This window comes from Typopeltis vanoorti, chromosome 8, assembly GCF_054136105.1.
Source record: "Typopeltis vanoorti isolate ZY-2024b chromosome 8, IOZ_Tvanoo_1.0, whole genome shotgun sequence".
Lineage (NCBI taxonomy): Eukaryota > Metazoa > Arthropoda > Arachnida > Uropygi > Thelyphonidae > Typopeltis > Typopeltis vanoorti.
Window position 1 is genome coordinate 143,609,370 of NC_143556.1, and position 21,852 is coordinate 143,631,221.

At 37.3% G+C, this 21,852-nt stretch overlaps 1 protein-coding gene across 1 annotated transcript in view; it reads left to right on the plus strand.

Annotated features, from left to right (window-relative positions):
• Positions 1–2,147: 2,147 nt before the first annotated feature.
• LOC150104400 (protocadherin Fat 4-like) overlaps positions 2,148–21,852 on the plus strand; it is a 345,892-nt gene continuing 326,187 nt past the window's right edge. The window contains exon 1 of the mRNA XM_090396350.1: positions 2,148–2,310. The gene's annotated coding sequence lies outside the window, so the exon portion shown is untranslated. The remainder of the gene's footprint in view (positions 2,311–21,852) is intronic.

The window sequence follows — 21,852 nt, forward strand, 5'->3', positions numbered from 1 at the left end:
CACTACATGTCATGAAAAGAAGCAAGACCTCATGCTGGAAGGGATGATTAGAAGTTTTCTCCCCTCATGCACGCACGCGCACACACACACACATACACCTGCCATGAGCTGCAAAATTTCCCCCTATATCTCTAGTATAAGATCCTCTTGTCATCTTGTATGTTTTTATCATATCTCCACTTCCACTTCTTTTTCGCTTTCTCAAACTTTCAATGCCACATTATTTCTGTCTGTCTTTCATATAAAAAGTTTCACAGGTCAGAGATCATCTTTTTTTCTTTTCTTTTTTTTTATTGATCACACACGCGTGCGAGAGAGAGAGAGAGAGAGATCACAAGACATAACTCCACAGGGCTATATGGGTTGGCAAGTGATTAAGGGTTGGAAAGAATCTGTTGAAAAGCTTCTTGGAAAGCTTGAGGGTTGTACTCACTGGGAAAAACCGTATGAGGGAAGATTATTTGTTCCAAATCCAAAACCCTTTGTTCCAAAGAACAAAGACAGATGGAATGAAAGACAGAAGATGATGAGACATTCTTCAATATGCTTGGAGTTGGACTGTGTACGAATGTTGACCAGTGACGTATTTAGTTCTTACATGACTATTAGAGAAGAGCGGAGAAATCCAGATCAGCTGCACAACACCCATGAAAGTATTCCAGAAATGCATGGGGAAAATAAGAAAAATGAGTGGAGATTAAGTCATCTTCTGTGTGTACAATCAATAATTCATACAGAGATTTTGGATGCGCCATCTCAAATGTGAGAACAGTATTCTAAGGATGATAAGATTGGCTTCAGAAGTCACGTTTTGTACGAAGGAAAAAAAACACTTAGTTTTATAGAGACTGAGGAGGCATGAATTTCGATAATCCACTCGTCTACGTAGAATCCAGGCGACGGTACCTGAGCACAGTATTCAAGGTCCTCGTGAAATTAACAAACTGATTTCTTATGAAATTAACAAAATCGGAATGATGAGATTTCACACATGCTAAGGAGCGTGAATAGAGATTTCAAGGAATTACATGCATAGCGTTTGTGCTTTTGATAGTCCAGAAGCATTTTCAATGACTCTTTTAAATCCAGAAACCATTTTCCCTTGGACCATATTTACTGGAAGGCTAGCAACATAATCATTATAATTCATTTTCTTTTCAGGTGCTATAAATGTACGTTGAACAGCAGACAACACACACACACACACACACACACAAGAGCTTTCACAAGCCATTAAAGAAATTGCTTATGATCGAAGTTCTCTTCCTTTCGATATATATATATATATATATATTTATTTATTATTATTATTTATTTATTTTTATTTATTTTATTTTTTTTTTGAAAACGACAAGATTAAATATAATGGTTAGTTTTAATAAATATTCGTATGAATAATATTCCAATGACCAGGAAAGATATCTCCAGTAACTCCTCATTCTACTTATGGAGATCCTTATTTCGATACTTTTCCAATCACATTTTGTTATTTGTAGCCCAGTAAACGATGTTTGCGTCCAACCATAGCAATCATTGCATTAAACACGAGTGCGATCTCGCCGAACATCTCTTGGCACCTGAGCACAGAATCCAAGGATACAACCTTGCTGTGCAGTGTTGCGGATTACCCATTTGAAGATCATCCTTCTCGAGGCAAGGCAGTACACTAAGAGAAAGGGGGGAGGCAATGGGGACGGAGAGAGGAGTAGCACTGTAACACTGTTCGTGTATTAATAACGAAAATAAAAGATATTTTACTCGTCCCATGAAAACCGACAGCGTTCGGAATCGGGACGTGTCGAATCGTAATGTTTTTTCAGAAAAACCCGTAATATCTTCTTCCCCATTTGAACTTATTATTTTCGCAGCACACACACACACACACACACACACAACTGGGCGCCTGCAGTGCCAAAGCTGCCTGCAGTCCGCATTCTTCCAAGCGTGGAATCTAGGTCATGTTCAATGAGCCAAAACTGTGACGTCACCTTCCTTCACCAATAGCAGTCCCGATTTACTGACCCACGTTGTAGGTTTCTAGTAGCGAAATTTTGCGCGTGACAGGTGGAGCAGTGGCCACGTGCGTGCAGAACGGGGTACGTTCACAACGCAGAAGTACTCGAGGTAGTGAGCGAGACGGTGTTTTAGAGTCGCAGCCCTTGGAGTGTTATGAACATGTGTGATTAGTTCGCGGACGCACAAGAACTTTCTTTTCATCCTCCCGTTCGTCTCTCTCCCGTCTTACATTTTAAAGGGTGTGTAGCCCTCTGGTGTGGTGTGGTGTGTGCATTGGGGAAAGATTAACAGCCAGTACGTAAGTTTCCAAACTATTCTTTTTAAGGCATGGATAATTTGCTCCTTCGATGGTTTGCATTACTAATTAAACACTTAATTGGTGTGTTCCGACGATAAAGGACCAAATTATCCGCGATGTATTAATATTTCTTCATTTTAATGCTATCTTTACTAGAGCAAGGCAGCTGTGTGCTTTGCTTGTCAACAGGGATGATAGTCACAATCATTATTTTATCAGCGAACAACTTTATGTAAAGGTCAAAGGTAATCAGAATGTTTTCGGGACCGCCGTTTTTTAATGATCATGTACGGGTTGATCGGCAGCTATCCTTGACATGGTATTAAGTTTTAAATTTTCTCATTTCATATACGTGGTGAATAACTTTAAAATCATAAAAAGTTAAAGCGAAATAAAATTCAAACGATTTTTAGCTTCGCCTGCAGCTTTAGAATTTTAGTTTATTTTTAATTTTGATGATCCCGTTTGGGATGTGAAGATTTTTTTTAAGTTTCCTACTTTACAACTTAGTGTACGTAAAAGAGCGTCTCGACCAAAACAGGTCAGTCGTGGTTGGCACGACTCTCCTTTAGCTAAAAGCAGGTTTCTTGTGTGTACTTCCCGACTTAAACCAGGGAAGCATTCAGCTTATCTTCCTCCGCAACCGAAAACGAACTTCGCTATTGATTTCTTTCTCCTTGTCGGAACTTGAGATATTTTTAAAGGGCATTCATATTCTGGGTTGTGAATTAGCAACATGCAAGTAAATCCTTATTTACTTTCTCATGATAGTGACTTACTTTTGAGCCAGAAAAATAAGTCCCTTAATTTTGACTCAAGTGAAGTGAATGTAGCAGTAAAAGAAAACAGCAGCGACGTCGTTATTTTAAGGCAGCCGCAGTTGTCCTTTGAAGGAATCGAATTTGACAATTCATTTTTTCAAATGAAATATGAAACTTTGACTCCACACGTTGTACAGAATTAGTTCTTCCTATTTTATTTAAAAAAAAGGGGGGAAAGGCATCTGAAGTCAACATCATAATATCATAATCAACTTGCCTTTCTTTCATGTTATTAATACCGAATAGTTCCAGCAGAGGGCAACACTCACTGTATGACATAATGGAAGTATTTTTATAATATCCAAATTGAATTGCATTTTGTACACGTATAGAAAATTTATCGAGCACATTAAACGTAACGGAACTGTTTTTATTCTGTTATATTTAATATTTATATTATTTCCATCTTAAATCTGCCTAAGGGTTTTTATAACGTGTATTTTTATTTCCTGCCCCGCAACCTGTTCTGATATCAGCAGAAGTAATCATTAAAGACCATACCTCAAGGCTGCTAAACATCTCGCTCGCCTCGGGGTCTGAAATAGCCATTATAGTTGACTTAAATCTTCGTGGGCCGCTACAATAAATCTGCTACAAAGTGGAATGTATTATACTCTTATTTCATGCATTCTTGACTTGGAAAAATAAAACTGAAATCGTATATTTCTTCACCCTTTGACACCGTACGTGGGGCGAAGTGTTATGGCCTCGTTACACTCTCTGCCACTAAATTAGAGCAGGGAAGTATGATATAGATTCACAGGAAAAAAAGAACTAAAATGCGAATATTTGTTTCATTGTTTAGGAAGTGTTCTCCACTGCGCACTCTTCTGTTTGTATTTCAACGCGTTTGTGACAGAGAATTGCATGTTCGTGCTTGCTCTTTGTAATGACGCTGATTTAATTTGTTGGCGTTGAATGCCTTTTAACAAGCTGAGTGTTTATGATACACTTTGTAGTTTTTATTTTTTTTTTCTCCCTTTATGTGATATACACCGAACTCACTTCATTTTGAATTATTTATTTAATTTTTTTGAATGTTTCTTTGATCCTGTTGACTGTAAGAAGAAATGAAAGGTAACGAAGAGAGGGATGTCTCAAAAGGGGAAACATATTTTAAACAGCTTACTCTTTGTCTTGCGACAGGAAAGATATAAAACAGGATTCAACTTGGCTAAACTGAGAGATTGCAACTTAGGGGAAGTTTTCGTTTCCTTTTTTTTTTTTTCCGAAAAAAAAAAAGTAAGAAAAAGATTAGGGATTTGATGGATGAATGTTTATAATTATGACAAAGGTCTACGCGGTGGATTCGTTAACGACTACCAAGTATCAATGAGAGCGCTGGGAGTTTGAAGCTTTTAATAAAAAAAAAAAAAAAGAGAGAAAGGCCAGGCTGCGGCCCACTAAGATGAATTAATGAGTATTTCCAATGAACAAAAAAAAGCTGGGGTGTGCTATAGAGAAAATGATGAACAAAAAACACGTTTTGTTTGTTTATCTATAGAGAAATTGCTTATACAAAAGAATGTTGGAGGTCTTAGAAGGAAGTGATAAAACCTGTAAGAGAAAAACGGTGTTTATTTGAGGGTGTACTTTAATGGTTGCGAGGCTCTTGTTATCTGATCAAGAAATTGAAAGTATGTCCGTCCTTCGTGTATATGTTCGGAATGCGGCAACCTTGTAGACTTACTTTTTTACGGCCGTCATTTCACACTTGCACAATGACCAACTCTCACTGCGGTGCACTTTATGTGCCCACTTCGTAATTGTTTCTTTGTTATTCAGAAACGGCGGTTGGATGGAGGATACATAAAAGATGCGTGCCACAAGGTTACTTGAACTCGTAATTGTGCCGAAGACTGTTTTAAAAGCGTCTCCGTACTGCGTATTTGTGTAGAGTGCGGGGTGAACATCGTTGCGGACTATTTCGAGGTAAGAATATTGTGGTAAACTTTGACGGATCTAAAGAAATTGCTGTTTTCTTTCTTAATCGTTCTGTGGTAAACACATAGACGTGAATGTGTAATTTAAGTGACTGAAATCCCCAGGGATGTTCTTATTACTGTTGGATTATTTAAGGCTAGAAAGAACGCAAAATAATTCAGCCCAAGTCTACTTTTGTGGTCGTCAACCTTTTTATGAGAATGAGTTCTCTACTTTTAGTTCTCTTGCTTGTAGTTGGAAATCGATCGCCATCTGGCTGGTTATAAATAGTCATTGTAAAACATGAACATCTGAGATCGATCTGGCAGGGCTTCGGATCGACAGAGCGACTACATCCTAATAGCATCTCATGGAGCTCGAGAGGGGACCATTATTCTAAACTCTTGTTTATCCGAGTTTCTGCTGTTCGGATTTCTAAAATAACCCTCTCCTACTGCAGTCCAAAAGACGTATTATTATTATCATTATTATTATTATTATTATTATTATTATTATTATTTAATCACCCTTTATTTTGAAGAATCTCTCCTCACTATGAGTTTTGTTGTTCGTGTGAGTTCAACAATTGCTAATTAGGATTTTTTGTCTGTATCTTTCTCCTTAAATCCACCAGTGAGGCTGTAGTGAGCTTCCTTCATTTATCTCGAAATATCTTAAATCAGTAGCGCAACACTGACGGAACTGTAATAAAGGTAGAATAAGCTTCGTATGCAACCATGCCTTGTGTTTCTTAGCACAGGCATACTTTTTTTTCCCCAGTCACTGCGAAATGAATATCTTTCCTTACAACATACTTTTAGCAAGCTTATAACTTTTTTTTTTCAAATATATACTAGAATATATACTCGCCAGCAGATATTACTGATTTAAATCTGCTGCTGATATTTACTTAGATTTCGCGTTGAAGAAAAATGCGCTCATGAAATGCAAGAACAATTGCTTAATTTCGGATCATGTTTTGCAATTATATTAAGAGTCCTCTTATAAACACGGATATTGGTTTAACTTCTGTGTAGTTAAACTTTTTACTGATAAAATATGTAGTTAAATTAGACATGTGATCAGTGTTTAGAATGGTTATTACTTTCTTATTTTATTTTATTTTATTTTGATGAAGTATTAATAGCAAAGTTCAATCGTCAGTTTAGTTGTCGGATATCGAAACCTTTCGTTAATTGGCCATCTTCAGGGTGTACTTTATATGTTCGAAATAAACATATAAAGTACACCGTCATATAAAGTTCATGGAAACGAACTTGGTAAAAAGTGATTCGGTTTAAGATTTTGTTTGGTTGGCAAGGCTTATGATGCTAATACATTATGTCGGGTAATTGCGAGCGTTCTTATGCGCTTTTGTCTGTTTTTGTTTAATTTTGCCGCTGGTATTTCTTAGCTGCATAACTCCTCCACTACCCCCTAAGATCGAGTACTTCACCTTCAATTTAATATTTATAGAAATTTTCAGTTTACGAAACTAGTGCGCCAACGAGAATCATTTCTAAGCATTCGCAGATATTTGGAGAAGTGGATTAGGAAACGGCTTGTTGCATTCCAGTTAGTTAATTAATTTAGTTTGCGCTAGTCTGTCATTAACGCAGATGACTCTCATGGTTGGAAGAGCTGTCAAAAGCTACGCATGTTGCAATGAATCCAAGGAGCAAGTTTGCAAATTCCAATATTTCCGCGTTGTATGCGAAGGAAACCCAAGTCTTGTCTGTAAATTACAGGCAGGCGGGGTGGTGTAAATGAACACGCGCTTATTGAAGCAACTGTCGGAGTTAACGTACTCTGAACAGGAGGTGTTTTGTACGCGCTCAAGGAATGCAGTCAGCTAGGGTCGCGCTCGGCCCGAGTCTTGAATGATTGCAGAAGTAAATGTGGAGTGGATGGCGTCCAAGGTGTGACCTGAAGGGAAAGCGGAAAATGTTCTTAAGAACTCTTCTGAGAAAGTGAAACGAATGTGTGGCCGTGTTGCAGCTTGAGTGGACGTTGTAATCACTTCTACTGAAGAATGACAGAAAGAGGAAACGGGAAATAGCGAACATTTTTTTAAAATTATTTTTTTATTTAAATCGGTTAGAATTGTTGACGCAAATGTGTGGAGTTTGCATTGCATTATAAACAATAAAATCATATGACTAATGCCCCACTTACTAGAGTATGGGAATATTTGGTTGTCGTTAAGATCAGTTTAATCGATTATTAAAAAAAAAAAAAAAACTACTAACGAAGTTGGCGTTATTGATACCCTGGATGTCACCGTGATAATCAATAGCCTCAATTTTGGAGCCCAACAGTTGAGCTCGTGAATATTTCTGTGAATAACAAATAGTAAATAAACGAACTGAAATCAGAGTTTTTTGTATTTAAGAAAGTATTATCAACATTATTTATATTATTTAATGTAGAATGGTTGATGCATATCATTGAAGCTCTGGTCTCGTACAGAGAGGGGTGTCAGAATTTCTCACCCGAAGATAGGCAAACACCTTTTTAGAGTTAATTACGTGTGTCGCTATTGCAGTTTTATTTTTTCTCTCTTAAAAAAACGGATTGTCCAATTTCAGTACAAATGGCTCGGGATGGCATCCGCTAAACGTTGTCACACGTCTTTTTACAAGCTGGTAAATGTCCTTCCTTCCCCTGAAATTTTCTTCTTTCTTCATTTGAAGTTTTGATGAATGCCGATTTCTGATTCTTTCTATTTGCGAGAAAGATATCTGTTATAGTGCTAAAGCGATTCTTTAGATAATTAAACACGAAATCAATTCTAGTTCAGCTTCAGAATGGAATTTATTCAACGACTGAAATAATTCTCTTTAAAATTTACAACGTACAGGGAAAAAAAGGTGCCGATTTGCATTCCTGTTGCACTCGAAAAAATGGTAGCCTTTACGTGTGGACGTGGGAGTTCTGCCTGGTAAATCATCCCCAAGACAGTTAATGCCCAACTGGTCATTTCTCAAGCAAAAATTTCAGGAAAAGAGAGCGAATTAAAACTTTTAATTCGTCGGAAACAAAAAGAAAAACTACCTATACGAAGTAGGCTATAAGAACTTTTTTTAAGTCGATAAGAACGTACAGTGATCTTTCAGCTTTCACTCTAAAAAGTATCGGAGATACTTAAATCGACCATCGGTGCAAACAGCTGACTCCATCTCAGGTGTTTGCAGTGCTGATTTTCTTTTTCTTTTCCAAGTTCATGGCTAAAATATAGTCGATTCGTAATATTCAGAAGCTTCTCATTTATAATCATGAAGTGCACAAATAAGTATGAATTGTGGTCCTGGATGTCTAAAAGAAGTTGAGATGGGCTGTTGATTTACTTCGTATAACCCATTCCTTGCATTCGGGTTAACGTAAATTTAGTTGGATAAAAAGGGCTTCTCGTATGTAGAGTGGAGGAGCACCGAAGTGACAACCAGTACCGGCATCCGGACAGATCACGAACCATGCAGGGTACTTCCATCACCTTACTCCATCACTGGACGCAGGAATTTGATCAAAAAGTTACGGAAGCCTCTTGCAAGTAAGAACACTCACTAAGCACTGACAGGAACGTAAGCCGCATATGTAAGGGATGTGCGATGGATCACACGCTACCAGTCTGGTGAGAGCGTGCAACAGTATATGCATGGCCGCATACTGCGTGAAAAACACTTCGATTTCTGGAACACAAACGGACTAATTAGGGATGAAAGCGTCTGTAGGTGTAGGTAGAACGTGAAATGTAGAATCTTTCTAACGGTATTTATCTTTTTGTTAAATGTGAAATGGAAATTTGTTGTAGCCATTTTTTTTTTTTTTTTTAAATACGAGAAAGCTTCAGCCAGGAGGAAGCAGGAAATCTTTTAATGAAATAGCAGAAACCATTTGTTGGAATGATAACTGAGTTCACGATACTCTATAAATACTAACTGAGAAATCTCAGTTAGTATTTATAATAATTTATAAATACTGATTATTTATTTAGTTTGACTGGGGGGTATTCATTCTACCATAAAAACCGAAAACGTTGCTGGGAATGCTTAATAAGCTTGGCTGCGCAAGAATGCAAAACATTTTCACATAATGAAAATAAGGTAGTTGTGACAAGACTTAGTTGAGGTATTTGGAGTTGTATTTAACACAACTAAAAACTATAAGACCGCCGACAAACCTTCAGTTGAAAAGCCCTTATAACGGTTCTTCGTGTCCCACGCGGTGTGGTACGAGAGAGCGATTCTCTATGGAACTTGATCATTCCAGTTATAATCGACAGAATATTTCCCCAGTAAGACGTTGATGTAACAATTCCTAATAGCACACACGGATTTGCTTTATAATTTCTTCTTCATGTAAGTAATCGGTCTTTTATCCTTGAAACATTTAAAAGGATGTTTTTTATTTAAATCGCACAGAATTTGATTATCGCTTCAAATCGAATTAATAAAATTCGATTTGAAATCGCTTCCTGTTGAAACGATCCAAAGATTTACTGATTAAAACTTTAGTATGTCAACAGAAAATTAGGACTAATGTTGGTGCACAGTCCTGTTTTATTATTATTGAACCCCCCCCCTCCCTTGATTGCCGGTGGCCGTCATACGAAGCAGCTCTACAAAGGAGTTTTTGAAGAAATGATTGATGAGACTGACTTCGTTTTATATTTTATTCATTTAGAAGTGACTTAGAATTCTTGAAAAATTCTAAATGCTTTCAAAATTGACTGATTTTATTCTCATTTTTCACTCTTCTGTGTTTTATGAATAACAAGCCCACAGTTACAAAAGCGTTGCTTTCTGTTTTCTTGAAAAAATATAAGCATCTTAATAGAAAATCTCTACATCCCCTGGAAAGTGAAAGCGTGCACGCACGTACGCATATATACACAGAGTGAACACACAGACACACTGTTTTTACTGTTGACTACTTTGAGTTGCGTCGCGGATTGAGTTTCAGGCAGTAACACAAGGAAGAAGAAGAAGTTCCCAACCAGGAAGTTAGCGTTAGACTTGAGGCAAAACTTCTGGTTTCTGCTCACGTTGGTTTCTCTTCGGAAATAACACTGAAGAAACATTCGAAACTGGATTAAAATATGACAGGAACTATTCGAATTATATCGGAAATAATTTCAATAAATTTTGAAAAGTCGTAGACTGGAAAGCATTGAAAGTTATTTCTGCCTTAACTTAACGATTTCCTGGAGTACTCTGCAAGTTCTTGCAGACACTTCAGCTTCCAACTAAACGATTTTAAGAATTTAATCAAAACACCGAAATTACTCTTAAGTGAGATCTGGCTTTTGCACAATGCAGTATTGTTTGGGAACGGCTCTCTGTTATTGTTTTGAACGCACACACACACTACACCGAATTTACAATGTTAAAAAATTTGCCAGCAAAGGTTGGTCAATTGGTAGAGCCTCTGCTACTAATGGCTCGCAAAAAATTAAGCAGGTTTGAGCGCGGTTAGTAGTTAGAAGGAGAATATTGTTCGAATGTGTTAGCACATTCTCCCTCGATGAATCTTTGGACTCCCTGGAGGTGTCACATAATAATAATAATAAAAGATCCTTTTAGGGAAGGTTTAAATTTGCGGTAACTTAGAATGTAATATTCATCTCAAAATGAGCAATTAGGAAGCAAATTTCCTTTAAAACGTCTATGACACTGCGTTAATTTATTATCACTTAAGATATGTTAATTCGCAACTATCGATTCGATAGGCGCTTTAAAGTATCGCCTAAATTCAGTTCGAAGAACATTTGTGGTCAGTGTGAATACAGAATGTTTTTGAAAGTAAAAAAGAGTGTTTTATCATTCAAGTTAAGAACTGCCGTTGTCATGGAAACATTACGTCATATCTGGGTCATCGAAAGAAAACTTTTATGGCGCAGAGAAATTACTGAGCTGCAGTAACTGAAACTAAGTAACTAAAAATCGAGGGTCACTCAAGAGTTTTCCAGAACTCGCCACAACTTGTGTCCAATGAAGGGTTCTTGTGTGGGGCAGCAAGTAACATAATACATATTAGAGGTTACTCATTAATTAATGTAACTGACCAAAGAAGTTGTCTGTTAGCGAACTTTTCCGTTGGTTTTCGAGGAAACCCAAAAGGATGATCATTTAATGGCTGACCCTTACCGCCCTTGTTTGGATGAGCTGAATACAGGATTATTTTCGTACCGTACGGGAGATGCCAGATGAGTATGACAGAATACTCTATAGCAGCGTTCTTCAAACGTTTTACTCCTGCGGACCGGTGCAAATAGGAGAAATATTTCGCGGACCGGCTGACGGCTAAGACAAAAACATAGACCAATGTAGATAGTATTTTATTTATTAAATTCAATGTTATAAAATTACAATTTTTAGCAAGTGCGACATCTGCTGCTGCTTAGAGGTTAGATAATATGATATACATGGCTGGAGCGTTGTTTCTGAGAGACGAAGAAATTTTTGGCGGATCGCCAGGAAATTTCCGGACCACAGGTTGAAGAACAAGGCTCTATAGGATGACTATGACTATGAACAGATTTCGAGAAAAGGGGAACGGGACGGAAGGATCACTATTCAAGTTGGTATTCAAGTTATTGAGAATTTTTCTGGTCCTTTCCTAAACAAACACCAGAATTGCAATTCTGATGAGCTATTCTTGGGGTGGTTCAAGTAAGTTGCACAAAACCAAAACTCTAATGCATTCTTTGGACTATGAACTGGATCCAGTCTGTTATTCTCTTTTTTTTTTCAGTCCACCTACATCTATAAATGTACAGATGATTATTCACCGTTGTATGAATATTGATCTCCAGTCTACGTTTAGTTTTGAGGTTTTTTAGAAGCACTTGATTATTCAAGATTGGTTGTGAACTGATGAGCGCAAGCATAGGAATCGAGTTTTGAAAAATGCTCTCCAAGGTAAGACTGATTAGGTATCTTTTTCGAAGGAACCAGAAGTGTCGTGCGCAATCACGGAACAATCCGCCATATTTTGTAACCACGAGTTTTAAGATTTATCTCAAGGGCGTTTCCCATGTAAACCCCTGCGTTGTCGACGAAGTATTTTCACTCGTGCTTTGTAAATACTTCTCAGATATATTTGATAGCGAAGATCAGTAACATAAGTATAAGAAATGGGGAGAGGTTGGCTAATAGTAAAGCAGAGAAACAAGATCATTTCTCTTACTTAAGGAGTCTGTAGAGTGCAATTCTTTCCCGATATTTCTATTCTCTTTGTTGATCATAATTTGCGGTGTTAAAAGGCTCTAATCAAAGGATTGAGTTTCGACAGGATTAATGATGCCATTGTGTCTTAAAGGAATGGAGTCTCCTTGATTAAACGAAGTGTCGTTCTAGAAGAAACGGACTGTAATGATTAGGAAGTTTTCAGAGTTCTTCGCAGAAAGAAGAAAAGTGCATTCTTTTCGCCGCATGCATTGTGTTTTAAACGCTGCTTATCAACAACCTGCTATATTTAGTGAACATAATTGATTGCGAAGCTCGAAGATATACAGTCTGGACAAACAAACACGCAACGAATGGCTTCCTGGATCTGACAACGTATCTTTAAGCCCACGACTTTTGCCAAACTCCACCTAGTTGAATGACGAACGCTGTGACTTTCAAGCACGTTTTATTAAACGACAATTGCTGACAGACTTTTGTTACTCAAACTGACGGGCTCGCGTGTAATTATAACACGAGAGTGATAACAGCGATTGTCTTTATGCCCGCGCATATCTTTAAGCAATGAGGCGTTCGAAACTATGTTAGATTTCGTGAGTGTTCTTTCTTTTAGAAATCAAAGGACGTAATGTCGTGATGCATGCCGCGTTTTTATGACATAACCTTTGAAATGGTTTTATAAAAAGAAAAACAGGACACGATAATAAAACAATTGTAATTGGATTTCTCTTGAGAATTAATAGTTCTGGCTTCCATTATGCCGATAGTTAAATAGGACAACTGCCAGACACGCCAACTATGGCGATAATTAAATCCAAAGCCTTTCGCACACAATGCGATACTTCATTATGCCTGAAATAAGCAAGAAAATCTTTTCCACTGTGATTATAATAGTATTAGTTCCTTCACCTATGCTGCATAGTACTAATTCCTTGACTTATAGCTTTCCATTGTTCCCCCCACTCTGCCACGGCATATCTTCCAGATATCAATCTCTTTAAACGCGTGACTTTAAATTTTGACTGCCAAAGGGGACGCGCAGTCTGTTCTAGCAACTCTATTGACCTACCTTCTATGGCTAACTTACCTTCGTTTGAAAAGCCCTTGTAAAGGTTCAAATTCTAGCTCTTTTCAACTCTACCTGACGTTATGAACGTTACATCGTCGTCCAGACCGAGCTATGGAGGCGATGCGAGTGAATTTAGGATTAGCTTTTGCTATTAGTGCATGTAAGGTGCCAAATGCCACACCTTCAAAATTGGCACGAGACAGCAGCAGCGCTGTACTGTAGTCGCTGTGCTAGAACTCGCCGAGGAAAATATTTACAAATATTGAAGACTAAATTTCATGAGAATTTTCTGTTTAAAATTTGGATTTTTATTTTAATTTTTTAAAGAGAATTTCGGTGCATTTTCATGATCGGACTAGCGATAAAACCACGCTTACTTTATGTTTTTTGAATAAATATATATAAGAAAATTATGCCTCAGCTCACGTAAAAATATAGAATTCTACTTCCATATAATTTGCAGCTGGTTCTTCTTTATTTTCATCATAAGGGGGAAAATGATATAAAAGCGCTCCAAACATTTTAGATGAGTTTTGAAGTGTTAAAAGCATCTGAATTTGTTGATAGGAATTTAAGTTCCACCCGAGTGAGCGATTTCAAAAATTTTACTATGAGATGGAGTTTTGAGTAATACGACTTTTCAACAAGAACACTATTTTAGATCAAATTCCTAATTTGGGAGAGAAGAGCGATGTTGCCAAGTTAAATAACTTAAAAAGCTGCTAACTGAAAGATTTTCCATCGATTACTGAACTTTTAAGGAGGCTGTTAAATTCAGTTTTAGGCGTTTTAACAAGCGTAATTTTTATGGACTGGTTTTTGAGGGGATAGCAGTGTGTGTGTGTGGGGGGGGGGTTGTTGCATATTTACATTTTCGTAATATTGCTTTTTTGTTGCCTAAGTTTTTTCTTATGTTTTTTACGCAAAAATTATCACTTTCCTTAACATTATTGAATGCATTTTGCAGCCCCCTCCCACCAGTTGCACATTTATCCTTTACTTTTAAACAATTCTTCAAAATGCACGAAAGTATAGGGCAAAACATACAATGCCGAGAAAATTCCAAGCTTCACTGGTCTTTAAAAGCTTCTTCAAAAAGGTGCATCAATCAATGGGCTGATCTTAATCCAAATTTCAAATGCTTCTGACCCATGGACAATTTCCTAACGTGGAATTTTATTATAATAGCGAAAAAAACACTTATTCCTCATTCCGGTTTTTACAAAAATAAAACAAATTGAAATATATATATATATATATATATATATATATATATATATGTTCATTTTTCTAAATTAACTGACTTAAAACCCGAGAATTATAACACAATGACATTTATTTGAAAAAAAAAAAAAACGCAACATGTTTCGTCAAAAATGACTTCATCAGGCGATAAGAACATAGAAAGATATTAAAAGACACGAAATTAACATCGAAATTTACAGTCGAATATTATGGCTTTATAATTGTATAGCTTTAGAGTGTGTCAATGTTAATTTCGTGTCTTTTAATATCTTTCTATGTTCTTATCGCCTGATAAAGTCATTCTTGACGAAACATGTTGCGTTTTTTTCAAATAAATGTCATTGTGTTATAATTCTCGGGTTTTAAGTCAGTGAATTTAGAAAAATGAACATATCCCAACCCCGAGTTAATAGTACTAATCATATATATATATATATATATATATATATATATATATTGGTGAAAAAGTATATTCCAGTTTCACTTTTTTTTCTTTTTTTTTTACCACAAAAAACGCTGGAGTTGAACAACAAGAATCGGAAGCAATGCATTTGCATATTGGCTACGTATCTTTTAAAAAATTTATTGAAAGCGCACAGAGACAAGCAGGTTATTGTTCCTCTGTATCGAGCCTTGATAAGACCCCATCTCGACTACTGTGCTCAGATTTGGTCACCTAGGTTTCTTCTTGATGGGGAGGAGGTGGAGAGGATCCAGAGGCGAGTGACAAAGATGATAGCAGGTCTGTGGAATGAACCGTATGAGAACAGGTTGAGGATTTGTGGGTTGCAAAAATTGGTTGATAGGTGGAGGAGGGGAGATATGATTGAGACATTCAAATTACTGAAGGGTTTCTATAAAATTAATTCAGAAGATATTTTTGAGAACAGGGCTGGTTGTGGGAGGACTAGGGGACATCCATGGAAACTGGGCAAAAGTGTGGTTAGTAAAGGTGTTAGAGCTATGTTCTTTACTTTTAGAGTAGTGAATGAGTGGAATGCGCTCCCTGAGTCTGTGGTGAATGCTGTGACAGTGAATGAGTTTAAGGCAAGGTATGATAGATACTGTATGAATGTCGAATAGTTGTGATGAATATGATTTGGGGCCTCCCTCGATGAGTCTAATGACTCCCTGGAGTTGCCGTAATAATAGTAATAGTGTATTGATAATTATCGTGTAGGCACTAGTGGCGCCATCTACTTGAAATAACCGCGACGCGATATCATCGGTAGACTGTGGCAGTGCATTGCTGCACGTTAGAAGCCATGGAAGAAAACTAAAACGTTGCCTTATTTAGCCTTAATGAGATACTGGAGAGTTCCGTTATGGATAAATGTTTTTAGTGGGGTGAAAATTACATCCGTCCGTTTAATAACACCACTGTCTTCTGAACTCTTAGGCAGAGTGAATAAGCGTCGAGTCCAATGATTCATATCCACGCATTTTTCATAAGATCTTTACTAAACCACGTACGCATTGGAAAAATGCATTGAATGTCGCACACGCATCCAAATAGCTTCAACACACTGATGGGTTTGCGCTTTATATCGATGTAACTGTCATTAAATGGCAGATACTCATTTCCGTCTAATAAACTGAAATAAGTAAATGAGATTCAAATATGTCACTTTCTATCCTTGAATGAAGACTGAACTTCACTTGTTTTGTTTTGTTTTCTTTTTTAGAACTTTAAATTCCACTCACCAACCACTCTCCATGCAAAAAAGTCATGCCGCACTCTCTTTCGCACCACACCTTTATACAACTTCCAAGAATGACCTCTTGTATCCATCCCCTTCCCTCCTTCAACCCTTTGAAAAATATCCTCGGTATCTATTTCATAAGCACCCCTTAGCAATTTATATGTCTCAATCATATCGCCCCTCTTCCGCCTACTGACTGGCGTCTGTAATCTACATTCTCTCAACCTGTCTTCATAGTGAGTATTCCACAATCCCAATATTGCTTTTGCGATTCGCCTCTGAACTTTTTCCGCAGCTTGCTTCTCACCCAGGTGACCAAATCGATGCGCTGTAGTTCAGATGTGGTCTAATTAAAGCCTTGTACAGCAGAATGACTACATCCTTATCCCAACTTCTCAGTATTCTTCTTCTTCTTAGTATACTGGCATTTCTATGTGCTGTTTTTATCACCTGTGCAATATGTGCCTTGAATTTCAGTTCTTTATCCACCAATATCCCAAGATCACGCGCTTCCTCCACCTCCTGTAATACGTCTCCAATATGATACACAGCTTTAAATCTTTGAAATTCAAAGTGCAAACCTTACAATCAGCAGAAGAATTATGTTGGCGTAAAACCATTCGTTAATTATTGATGTCACTCGACACGGACCACTTAATACTGATATGTTAGACTAGAGGGTGCTCAAACCTTTTCTTATGCATAGAGTCATGTGAGAGGTTCTATATAAGAAAAAACTTATCAAACATACATGAAAGGGTGTTGTTTGTCATATAAAACTTGTTGCAAGATGAGACCAATTTAAAATTATAAAAAAAATTAAGAAAAAGAATCCTCACCAAAACCTTGATATCTCCATGGACAATGTCAAGCTTCTCAAGGGAGGTGATGTTACGTATGGAGAGGGGAAATATTTCGAACGTATAGGGCGATTTCTATGAATCGACGCGCGTTTAATTGTGTTTATTCTTTAAATATTTTGCGATTGCGACGGCATTTCTGTGTTTCTCTTTCTGAAAGGAGAGGGTGAAGGAATTCAGTTTTATTTTTATGAAAGGGTCCATCTGAGATGTTTACTGCCGCTTCTGTTTGTTTAGTATTTTCAAGATGCCTTTCGTCGTCCAGTCATTGATAAGGAGCCTGAAAGGAATTCGTAAACACCCTGAACTAATATCTGCGTAACTTCGGACCGCGTAAGAACACTTGTCGATTGTGCGCAGTTCCAATGCCGTGACCTACTGACGTAATGAGTTGTATGAGTGTTTGTCATCGTTTCTTTCATCCGGCGGATACAAGAGTCGATGGCTATACTTGGAATCCGTTCAGAGACAGGCCAAGGCAATTTACTGCTGCTGATATCAAACAGGAAAGATCTGTTTGGGTTGAGTCATTTTGCCTCTTCCTTCTCCAAAATGCGAAATAGAAATTGGGTTTTTAATTGCTAAATCAAGTCCCCGAGTTGTCAAATAGAAAACAGGCCCGCGATTTTGTCTTCAATATTTCCCTGTTTTGTTAGAATTTCTGCTGCTAATACGAATATTTTAGGTGTTTTGCAGTCAGTTAAAGATTCTTTGCCACACGAAATGTCTTTAATATTATATTATAAGTTTCTAAAATAATAATTCCTTCATCCATTCTCATTGCTACTTGTGTTTACTCGAAGGAAACTTAAAATTTTGGACCTCTACTTAATATAGTAAAATATGAAAAACGTGGTCGACAACTTTTGAAGCCTTGCAAATTTTTTGTATGCTTCTGAGAAAGACAACCGAATCTGCTTTTTCTTTAGGGTCCTCGATCTCATAGAAAAAGTTATATGAATACGCATTTCACATCCGATTCACCTATTTTCTTACTAGTTTTTAGTATTTCCTTCAAACAAGCATGATATTTCAGTGTAGAAATGTGCCAAAATAAATGGACACTAAAATGAGTTGTGTTTTTATACATACACGGAATTTGTTCTTACCAGTCTGTAATAATTAAAATTTAATAGGGAAAAACTATTTTCAAAATCGGAGCAGCTAAAAATAAGTTTATTTATAAGAATCAAAAAGAATTAAGGCATTCAGATTGGCAGATTTGTGTAATTAGGGATGTGTAGATGTTCGCGAATATCACTAAATTGCTTTAGACAGCATCCTCCTTTTTTTTTTTCTTTTTTAAACACACGTAAATCAAACAACGACAATCGCCCATCAGCTGTGCTAAGAAATAAACGTTTAAAATAGAATCAGTGGTGAAGGATCCGTTTAGTAAAAATCATTTTGTCTTTACGAAACATTTAATACAAAAATTCAAATGACGACAGCAAACTTCACAGGAACGCGTTTCGTTACTCTGATTTTTCTGTAGAATCACTTTAAATAAGCATTTTGTGGTCTTGTGGAAATCGTGCTAATTGGCTCTGTTACCTACTAATTACCCACTTAGATGCCTCAGCACGCATTGCTGGTGCATACGCTCTCACTCTCAAAGAAAACTCCGTTCAAGATTTATTACTTCAAACAGCACACCAATTGTATGCTGTTTGAAAGGTGAACAGCAGTTAAACACACTAATAGTTCCGCAGTAGTTAGCTGTTGCCGCTGGTCGTGACTTGTTTGATCTTTTATTTTATTTTACTTTATTTTTTGCGTCCTTTGCGAGAACTGTGGTTATTACTTTCATCGTTTGGAGCACCACCATTCGGTTTCCTGGCAGGTGACAGGCGCGTGCAGCCTATTTATAAAAACAAGTGGGGTTTTGTTTGTACCGACAGTGTAGCACCGTGCTAGCGAGAATATTAATCCTAAATGATCCTATTGTTCTTTCGAGGAAATTAGAAGGACAAAGCAGATTCGACACGTGCTGTCAGAGCACAAGACTATCCCCTCATCACACATTAAGCCTTTCTACTTACACAGACGAGAATTTGCAACCTCCCAAATACTTCAATTTTCTTTATATATAAATCCAACTTGCATTTGGTACCTAAAAGTCGTTTGGAATTCCCAGAAAGAGAGATGGATATTTCTTTCCCTTTCTGTACTTCTCTGCCTTCGGTATGCACTCAGTATTAAAATTTGTTAAATCTGTCTCTCCTTCCACCGTCGGTCTTTTACCCTTGTTCCACATGAGGGAACGCGGTAGTTGGCTGCTTGCCCGAAGCAGGTTAATGATATTTTCCTGTTAGCGGCAACGAGTTCTTTTGCTGTCTATTTTTTGCTTTCTTTAAACGATAACCCAGAAATGTTTGCCGTCTTAACAAAACACATTTTAAGAATTAAACTTTCCACTCTTTTTCTTCCTCTCCATGCAAGTTTGGGAGATTTGGACCGTGAAGGATTATGGAATCACTTGTTTGATCGAAACTTCCAAGAAGAGAAACACGCACAAAATAAAAAAAAAACTTACTCATTTAAGGCAGCAGTCTCCGGTTCGATGTCCTTAGAGAATTATTAACTGCCTTATTCGTTATGGTAGAATATCGGAGGACATTTTTTAGCCCCCAGAAATTTCCCTTTAATTCCTCCAGACATCACCAAGTCGAGCCGCTCTTTCTCCTTCAACGAAACTCACCCCAATTTTTCGTCTTCATGAAATCAATTAATAACATAAAAAAATCTGCCTTTTTCAATAACGCCTGTCGATTGAAACACACTCCCCCCCCCCCCCAAAAAAAAACTACTTACAGGAGGAACGCGAATCGCCTAAGGGTTTTTTTTGGTTTTTCTTTCTACTCCACTGAATCGGATCAAGCTAAGCATTGCTAATGTGTAAATATTTGAAATAAGGTTCTCGTAGCCAGAGTTTCATAACAAGATTGAAAAATTAAAAAACGTTTTCACCACTACTATCATAATGTTTACTCTTGCACTGGCGTTCACTTTAGTATCAAGGTCAAATAAGTGGGCATTATTGCCGTCCTGGTAGATGTCTGAGTGGATAGCGTTTCTGTACTTCCGTTAATAAGCCGTAGGTTCTAATCTGACGGGCATTGATATCTCTGAACATCTTTAGGCGGAGCCGATTCTATCGCCCAGTGAGACCACCCAGTAAACTACTACGCTGCTTATTGACGGCCTGTAGTGGCTGGAAACGAGACTTAATGTACTAAATGAAAGACAGTAAAGTAGACTTTAGGTTTATAGACTTTCATAGATTGAGATTCACATAATCTATACATCTAAACCCAGTTATTGCTTATTGGGAGCCTGAAGTGTCTCGAAAAAGTTATGCTTGGTCTCTTAGAGAAAGGTTTCCAGATTATGTAAAAATATAAAAACAAACAAAAGAACCTTCTTCGAACGTTTCGTAGACGGGAGTCACAAAAAATTAATATTATGATGGGATGGTTGATCTCTGCAGGCATGGCATACTATGCATACACGCATATCTGGTATGTATATACATACATACCAGATATGCGTGTACTTCTGACCTCTCCATATGTTTGCATAGCGAAAACCTTGAGTTTCTAGAATGGAAAAACCTCCATCTCTACACGGGACTGGCCAACTCAACTGGACTGAAAAATGTCCTTGCAAATGTGTTTCGTTCCTGTCAGCATTACAACGCCTAGTCTTTCCAGCTGAAGGATTTGACAACTAACGTCTGGCTATGAAGTAGCTAACTTTGTTTGGATTTTATAAATTAACCGGTTTTGGTTTAGTAGGACTCACATTTTTTTTTTTAATTTCTTTTCCATATAGGAATGTAGACCTATATCATTAAAATCGATTCGCATTTTATACAGCATAAATTATTGGCCAGGGTCTCTTTCACGGCTACCATTGTTCTCAGTAGAATCAAATAATTGTTTTTGATGGGCTTAATTTTAAGTGATGGGAGGTACACGCTCGAGACTTCGAGGTCTTGTTTTTGGTAATGCCTTTTAAAGATGCGTCGTTGTTAAAATGCAGTTATGTGTGAAGGTCAGTCAGATGCATTGACTAATGCGAAGGCTATCGCTCACAACCACTCTTATCAGTTGGACCTTATTAGACGGGAGAAACAAAGAAGTGTCTAACACACTCCCGTACCCACTTAAGTCTCGAGAAGCACTCATAACAAAGGCTGTCAGCTACACGAGGACCGTGAAAAGCTTTTCGGTCTCAGTTTCAGCACTGCTATCTGAATGGTTCAGGTTAGTTCCAATAGAGTATATTATGGAGCCACGAACAATAATTTCGTGTCTCTTTATCTTTTGTGCTTGATCTTCACTTCACTAACGGAAGAAAAATCCGACGCTTCAAGGTCTATTATTGGAAATGTAGAAAAACGTGGAGCACTTAGTTGTTTCAATTTCTTCGGACCCTTTAAAATAAATAAGAATAATGAACGAACGAAGTATTTGTAGACCACCGGACAAACATGGATTCTGGTTGGGTGGTTGTGTTTATGAATGATGACGTCACTACATAGATTTACAAAGTTTTCCTTTTTATGATTGCTACTAATAAATCCAAACTTTTCTTTTTGTACTTTTGTTTTTTATCGCGATTTGTTGCCTGTTTAGAAATGTTAAAGACATTTTCTGGTTCTGAACGAAATCAGAAATCGTTGTTTCCTTCTGAATTTTATAAAAATAAAATTTATTGATTTATAC